This window comes from Octopus bimaculoides, chromosome 17 (assembly GCF_001194135.2).
Source record: "Octopus bimaculoides isolate UCB-OBI-ISO-001 chromosome 17, ASM119413v2, whole genome shotgun sequence".
Taxonomy (NCBI): domain Eukaryota; kingdom Metazoa; phylum Mollusca; class Cephalopoda; order Octopoda; family Octopodidae; genus Octopus; species Octopus bimaculoides.
The window spans coordinates 9,166,481-9,175,528 of NC_068997.1; the positions used below are offsets into that span (position 1 = coordinate 9,166,481).

The window sequence follows — 9,048 nt, forward strand, 5'->3', positions numbered from 1 at the left end:
TATATATATATATATATATTCGCATCGTTTAAGTAACACATTTCAACCGCTCCATTTGAGTTGGCGTATGGTTTGAAACCAGTTTTTCAAGCGTTTGATTTTAGTGTCCATGTTTGAAGGTGACACGCAGTTATGAATGGAGTCATCATAAAATTTACGAGTATGCTGCTCTAAGAATATTCCATGGGCTTGACAGAAGTGGTGGTGGTGGTGGTGGGGGAGATTCCAGCTTTGCTATTACTACTGTTCATCAACTAAGCTCAACTATATTACTTAGTGGAAATAATGCAGTTGTCTATAGCTAAGCAGACATTCTTAATGAAGCTATTTTTCATCATTTCGTAATATTTTCCACTTTCTATATATACATTTAAAGAAAGCCATCGCTGATCAATAGACGCCGTCAGGTTGTTATTTGAAGTTTATGTTGTGATTTGTTGTTTTGTCCCAGATTAGCTCCGACTGAGATTTATGGAAGACATTTCATCAGTAACCGGCTTTTTTCCCCACCCCGGGCCTGGCTAAAACTATATCATCTAATGTATCTTTTTCTTTTTAGATTGTAGGGTTTACGGTTTAAGGGAAATTCGACTGCTATTTCAAACAACTCGAGGCTTGCTCATTGATTCAGGTGCATGAGGTCAATACTGGCTGGATAGCACTGGCATTCCAGTCTTGACCGTCACATCGTTTTCCGAAATACGCCGCCCCCACATTTTTTTAAGCAGTAGGAAGTGACTTGAGTGAGATTCGGCGGTTATTTTTTGCATATCGAACAACCATAGCGGCCCCTTGTTTTGTTTACTCGGATGTTTATTTAATATGTAGACACACGTATAGGCGGCTGTGTTCAAGACGCTTCCTTCTCAATCATGTGGTCTTGGTTTGGTCTTAACTGTCTTGAGTTTAGTCCCACTACGTGAAACCTTGGGCAAGTGTTTTCTACTTTGGCCGACCAAAGCCTTGTGAGTTGATTTGGTGGACGGAAACTGAAAGAAGTCCATCAAACAGGTTGAGAGAATTCTTGTCTCTGGTTGGAAAAGAGTCGATGGAACATTCGGATTGGATGGTTCGTTCCCTGCGTTCCTTTCCACACGTCATGTTTCTAAGATATTAACATGAATTGCGCACGTCACTGTCATGGTGACATACTTTTAGGTGGTATCTTTTTTTTGCCTCCTATTTGTTGCAGTCTTTAGACTGCGGCCATGCTGGGGCACTGCTTTGAAGGGTTTAGTCGAGCATATCGACCCTGCCCTCCGTACTCATTTTCAAGTCTGGTACTTATTCTATCAGTCTCTTTTGCCGAACTGCTGAGTTATGAGGACGTACACAAATCATCATCGGTTGTCCGTCGGTAGTGGTATGACGGACACACATATACGACAGGCTTCTTTCAGTTTCCGTCTACCAAATCCACCTACAAGGCTTTGGTCAGCCCACTGCTATAGTAGAAGGCACTTGCCCAAGGTGTTGCCCTGTGGGATTGAACCTAAGATCGCATGGTTGGGAAGCAAGCTTCTTAACCACACAACCACATCTGCACCCATAAGTACATCCAGATCATAAATAAACATCCAAATAAACCATAGAAAAGTGAATGGCTACTCAGGTTTTATTATTTTATCCAATCCTTTATTGTTTACCTGAATTAAATGCTTCTTAGAGGGCATTTTCTGATTTCCATGTCTAGTCGAATATTCCTAAGCTTGAAAACTGTTGATAGTACTAGTAAATATTAAGAAAGAAATTCTATGGTTCGTGGGCCACCTTTCTCGTTTTCTATAGTTTATTTATTCATTGTCATATCAATCATGAAACTACAATGGTTTCTTTTCTAATCTTGAAGTTGTTAATACAGAGCTATCTCTCTCTACTTAAGGCTACTCTATTTACTCTGTCTTCCCCCCACTATGACTATTGTTACTGCCGAGACAATGACAAGACCTCTATTTGACCTGCAAGTCCTCTTAAAATCGCTCCCACATTTTGTCATCTTAAAAAAGAAAGTACACGTTTGATAATGTTGTCCTGGATAAATTGCATAAAATGACAATCCATGCCAGCATGAAAAACAGACGTTAAATGATCAGGATAATATGAATATAACTGGAACATTTTTGTCAAGTGTCTGTCAAGCTAAACAGTTACTGATATACCACCTTTGAGCCATATACTAAGCATTTTCTCTCATCCTTTCATCACCGAATCTCTGTCTTTCAAAAGCCACGCTAAACTTATAAAGTCATCACCATCTGAAGCACTAAGGATCTAAAGAGGTTATGGGTCCTTCTCCATTTCTTAGACTAACCGCTTGCAAACTAATATGTTAATTTATATCAAAAGCCAATGTCAAGCTGTTAATCCATGTTTCTTTTATTCTGTGGATCAATAATTACCTTGATCTTTATTGTTGCTCAAACAAATATCTTTCTATTCACTGGACATTCTGAGATATAGGTTTACATTCAGCTTTTCGTTAAGCTTCATATCAAACCTATTTATGTCTACAAATTCTGAATCATTGAGAGCTGGAAAGAGGCTTGAAGAGTATGGATATACTGATCAACAACAAATCTAAGACAGAGATATGGTGACCTCAATAACACTGGTGTCATGAAAAAAAGCAACAAAAGAAAAGCACCCCAAACACTGTAATGTGGTTGGGATTAGAAAGGGCACCCAGCCATAGAAACTATACCAAAGTAGACATTGGACCCATTTGATTCTGTCAAACTGTCCGACCCATTGCTAAGCACAGAACATGGATGTTAAGTGGTGATGATGATGACATTACACATACTACATTATCATCGTCGTTTAACGTCCGCTTTCCATGCTAGCAGGGGTTGGACGATTTGACTGAGGACTGGTGAAACCGGATGGCTACACCAGGCTCCAATCTGATTTGGCAGAGTTTCTACGGCTGGATGCCCTTCCTAACGCCAACCACTCAGAGAGTGTAGTGGGTGCTTTTACGTATCACCCGCACGAAGGCCAGTCAGGCGGTACTGGCACTACATGTATTTAAAAATTTTTGACTGAATGTGAGGATTTATTTAGGTACATGGACAGTTTCAATCAATGAGGGACTACAAAATTGTTGTAGGGGAATTTACACAAATGAAATGAAGTGGCTATAATGGGGGAATTAAGAACCTTATCTTAGACATTAACTATACAGCCCTTACCTACAGTTATTTGTTAAGTTTAGTTATTTTAATATAGATCAGATTATTCTATGACTTAAGCAAATCTTCTGTTGTCAAAACAATGTCTTTGCTACTTGTAACATTTGTTAGTCGACTGAGGCACAAGCTGGGAACAGGAGTGTTTCACTATCTCTCACTGTTTTAGCTTTATTATATATAGCCTAGCTTTCTGAGACCTAATTTCTGTTCTAGCTTCATTATATATCATCTAGCTCACTGTCCTTTCTCTAAAGTTTTGATGTAACTGTTTTGTTTAATCAGAATTTTAAAGTTTCATTGCTCCTATATATATATAGCAGTGCTCTTATATATAACCCAAATACATCCATGCTTGTATACAGCCAAATTTGTTGGCTATATTAGAAGTTTGCTTCTAATTAAATTCCCTATCCCTTGTCCTTGTTTTCTGTATTATTTATAAAACAAGATGTTTTAACACCTCAGTTAAAATAAACATAGAGGGGTAACATCTGTCTTATAAATTTTATAAGAAATGTTCACAAATCAAGCAGTAGTGGGGAACAAAGATACACACACAAATATATGATGGGCTTCTTTCAGTTTCTCTCTGCCAAATCCATCCACAGAGCTTTGGTCGGCCTGGGACTATAGTAGTAGATACTTGCCCAAAGTCCCGCTCAGTGGGATTGAACCTGGGAACTGTATGGTTGGGAAATAAACTTCTTACCACGCAGCCAAATCTTTTTTCCAGAAAACTGCCTGAAAAAAATTGACCTGGGTCCTATATGGGAAGTTAGGTTGCCTCTAAGCTATAATGCACTAAAACCCCTTTTTCTGAATCTGCGTCGCACAAATTGGAGTGTGTCTTTTATGCCATCAAATACGTTTCGTCATATACCGGACAATTGACCACGTCCAACGCTTAGATTTAAAGGGAAATAACTCAAGAGAGTTCTCTGAATTTTATTAGTCGATACAGTTTCTAGATTAACCGCAAGAATATTGTCAAACAGATTAATCTCGTGCATGATAATTGGATCATAATAGTTAAAAAATAAAAAAACAAAATTTTCTGCAATTTGTGGCGGGGAATACAATCGTGTATATTGGCTCGAATACTTCACTGGTTCTCTATTTTATTGACTCCTGGAAGGACGGAAGTTGTCCTTGGTGAGAGTTTTACTCGGAAATATGAAGGGCCGTAACTAAGTAACACAAATATTTTGTCTCATGCTCTAACGTTTTTTTCAATCCACAGCCATTTGCTAAATAATAATAATAACGAGCACTCAGAGAGCGCAAACCTCCGCCAAGGCAACACTAGCGTCCTCTCAACTATTAGCGGGAGATGATTTTTAAAATGAGAATATCTGAAATAAACTCCACTGCTCTCACAAACGAGAATACTAAAAATATACCCGGCTGCTCTCAATAATTAAGTATGAAAAAGCCTGGAAAAACAATCCAGAATCCTTGTCCAGTATCTGATCGATCCCAAAATGTAATCAATTCGTGCCAGTCACGAGGCTAAACATCCCTGAAAGCTTCATCCAAATGCATCCAGCGATTCTTGAGATATTTTGTCCAATGACAAACAAACAAACACAACTGAAAACAATACCTCCACCTTCGCTAAGGCGGAGGTAATAATCCTTTGTGCTATAGGCACAAGGCCTGAAAATTGTGGGGAGGAGTAAGTCGATTACATTGACCCCAGTGCTCAACTGATACTTATTTTATCAACCTTAAAAGGATGAGAGGCAAAATCGACCTCAGCAGAATTTGAGCTCAGAACATAAGGGCAGACGAAACGCCGCTAAGCATTTTGTTCAGCGTGCTAACGAGTCTTCCAGCTTGCAAATAATACTAATGATTCTCATCGTTTGTAACATAGGCACAAGACCTGAAATTTTGGTGGGAGAGGGTTAGTCGATTGCATCGATCCTAGCGCTCAACTGGCCCTTATTTTATCGATCTTGAAGGGACGTAAAGCAAGATCAACTTCAACATTATTTGAACTCAGAATGTAAAGAGCTAGAAGAAATGTTGCTAAGCATTTTGTCATGTGTTCTGATAGTTTGGTCAGCTTGCTGCCATAAGAATAATAATGGTCTCAGATTTTGATACAAGGTCAGCAATTTCAGGAGAAGGCCGAAGTCGATTACATCAATCCCAGTGTTCAACAGTTATACATTTTATCGATCCTGAAAGAATGAAAGGCAAAATCGGCTTTGGTGAAATTTGAACTCAGAATGCAAAAACAGATGAAATACCACTTTATCCGGCATGCTAATGATGCTGCCATAATAATGAGAAGACGAAATTAAGGATAATCATATGTTGAAATTTTGAAGTTGTTTAAAAGTTATCAGCATGAAATATAAAATATATTTCTAATCCACACAAATCCTATATTTAATGACAGCTTATCTCACAATAATCATGAGCTGGCTCAAGTTAAATGAAAATATGGATAAAATAAAATTCAAACTAAATTTATGTATCTATATCATATGTGGATTATACCACATTTTGCAATGTTTGATATATTTTGGAGAATTAATATATGTTGTTAAATTTAATTTCTTCTGTTTCTGTTGTTAAAATGTACTGTTAGGTTTAATGGTGCTAAATGGTTGTCCTAAAAGGAGGAATAGAAGAAAGTCTGTAACAAGGAACAGGATTGGAAAATTAGATGGGAAATATATCAAGTACATATGTGCGTAGCTGTGTGGTAAGAAGTTTGCTTCCCAGTCACATGGTGTTGTGTTCAGTCACACCACATAGTACCTTGGCCTCAGGTCACCCAAAGCTTTGTGAGTGAATTTGATTAAAGGAAACTGGAAGAGGTCTGATGTATGTATGTGTGTATATATGTGTGTGTATGTGTGTGTGAGAGTGTTATTGTCTCCTTGCCGTGACTTCAGGTGATAGCTGTAAATGTCGCTAACAAGCAAGTGATGTCCTTTGTTTCCAATCTTCTGTGAAAACAATATCTGCTCATGGGGAATATTACCTTCCTTGAAAACAAGTTAGCAATAGGAAGGGCATCAGGCTATAACAAATCCGCCTCAAATGAATTCCATGCAAGTATGGAAAAGTGAATGGCAAACAATGATTTTATAAATATATGCTAATAAAGAGCTAAGAATTTGGAAACCTTCGGAGTTGTCTCCCTTGTTTAGCCAGCAAATAGTTGTTGGTCAAACCTTAAGGCTTATACTTGGTCACTATTATTTCTGAAATTGAAAACGAAAGATAAAGTCTTTATAACATAAATATGTGGGCCAGAGTCTCTTGATAATTACCTACTAATTAACACCAGAATACAATATATAGAGGAAAAAAATAGGTAGGAACAAATCAATACTGTGAACTCAATGCAAATGATGGTTATAGAAAAAAAAGTACAGTGGATGTTCCCGGCATACTGATTAAGAAGCAGGGCTTCATACATAACGGAAGCACTAGCTTGAGCCCTTCACTCTTGATGGAGCTATGACTTTTTCTCCAATCTCTTGATTCTGGGCTGTCTTCTCTTCTCCCTGGTCTGGTTGGTTTTTGAATTGACGTTTCTCTAACTTTACTTTCTTCTAGATGGTGGGATAGGGGTGTTGGCTCTAACTGAACCCATTTTTACCTCTGGGTAGAGGTGGTCCCTATTAGTCTGGTCTCCATCCTTTGATGTATCCAACAGGGGAGGCTCCACCAGGGGCTTGCACTCTGCTGCCGTAGCTCCCAAAGTCATACTGCACTGCAACAAGGACTGGACTTTGAGGTAATTAATTGTTGGAACACTCCTTAGTATCTGAGGCACAGGCGTGGGTGGGTGTGAAGAAGCTTGCTTCCCACCCACATGGTTCTGAGTTCAGTCCCACCACATGGCACTTTGGGCAAGTGTCTTCCATTATATACTCTGGCTGACCAAACTCTTGTGAGTGAATTTGCTTGACAACCAGTGTTGGTATGTTTATGACCACATAACTTAGCAGTTTGGCAAAAGTGACCTATGTAATAATTAGCAAGCTTTTTTTTTTAAAATAAGTATTAGAGTAGATCCATTCAACTAAGAATTCTTCAAGATGGTGCCTCAGCATGACCACAAGTAAAAAAAAAAAATATTATTCCTAATGTGAGATGAAGTTAGATGATGTGAGATATTTATCCTCTTTACTATTATAAACAACCACTTATCTCCACTGATTATATCAGTCTGGATTATTTACACTTGTAATATCAATCCAATGTCAGTGGTTTCCAACCTTTTCTATATCCAGGCCAAATCCAGAACTTGGGCCACACCATAAAAAGTAAAATGCAAATCAGCCAAAGAAAAATTGATTATATTTATGCATGAGTCCCACATGAAGCCCTGGTAGACGCGATTAAGAACTGTTCTACATACTTGTTCAACTTACTAATGAGTCCTTCAACTCTTCCTAAATTTAACCCTATTGTCGAAAAAAAAAAGGGACATATTGAATAATGTTGTCCTTGATACACTGGCTGAAAAGAAGAGACGAGGTTGTCACGGTTAGAACGCCTGTAATCATAGCTCTTTTGGATGAGAGTTCTGGTTTAGACTAGCCCTGACCCACAATCTATAATGGTAAAAACACAATCAATTTTTACGGCCTATCAAGGGAAATAACTTTCAGGGGTTCAACAATTTTTCCTTTTCTGTTCCTCGTTTTCATTCACAGGTAAACATGACTCGTGTGGCATGATTTGGGTAAAATAAGTTAAAGGTCAGAGCTATCCATACTCAGTACTACAATCATGATTACATTGCTCAGGTTAGTTGATAGGCTGTTTGGTTTCGTTTTGGACAGACCTATTTTGTTAGAAATGGTGCCAAAGTATAATAATCCTTTTTATGTAGAAAGTTAGAAGAACTTGACTCCTTGGTTTTCTTATCAATGCTGCCAAAGACCAGTGGTTGTGAGGCAGTGTTTGGTATTATGAGAGCCAGGAGTTAATGTTGCTTGAGAACATTATTATAATCACATGGAGTGGCTGTATGGTAAGTAGCTTGCTAACCAACCACATGGTTCCGGGTTCAGTCTCACTGCCTGGCACATTGGGCAAGTGTCTTCTACTATAGTCTCTGGCTGGCCAAAGCCTTGTGAGTGAATTAGGTTGATAGAAACTGAAAGAGGCCCATCGTGTATATATATATATATATATATATATATATATATATATGTGTGTGTGTGTGTGTGTAAGTCCATGTTGTGTGTCTGTGTTTGTTCCCCCTCTATCATTTGACAACTGATGTTGGTGTGTTTGCATCCCAGTAACTTAGCGGTTCAGCAAAAGAGACCGATAGAATAAGTACTAGGCTTAGAAAGAGTAAGTCCGGGGGTCGATTTGTTCAACTAAAGGCGATGCTCCAGCATGGCTGCAGTCAAATGACTGAAACAGGTAGAAGAATCTGGATTATAAGATTTGATTATACAATGTATTTGAAATTTGTTCAATATTTTTTGGGAAGCGTAGTTGGTTGAGTGGAGGAGATGTTAACTAAGGGCTGAAAGATTGGTGGTTGATGGTTCCTGGAGAGGCAGATACTGTATTTTTTGGTATACAAGTCAACGTAGGCGCGGGAGTGGCTGTGTGGTAAGTAGCTTGCTTACCAACCACATGGTTCTGGGTTCAGTCCCACTGCGTGGCACCTTGGGCAAGTGTCTTCTACTATAGTCTCTGGCTGACCAAAGCCTTGTGAGTGGATTTGGAAGATGGAAACTGAAAGAAGCCTGTCGTATATATGTATATATATGTATATGTATGTGTGTGTATATGTTTGTGTGTCTGTGTTTGTCCCCCCCAACATCGCTTGACAACCAATGCTGGTGTGTTTACGTCCCCGTAACTT

General features: G+C 38.6%; 1 protein-coding gene across 1 annotated transcript in view; it reads left to right on the forward strand.

Annotated features, from left to right (window-relative positions):
* LOC106869582 (phosphopantothenate--cysteine ligase) overlaps positions 1 to 9,048 on the forward strand; it is a 20,603-nt gene that overhangs the window by 1,060 nt on the left and 10,495 nt on the right. The window lies entirely within an intron of this gene.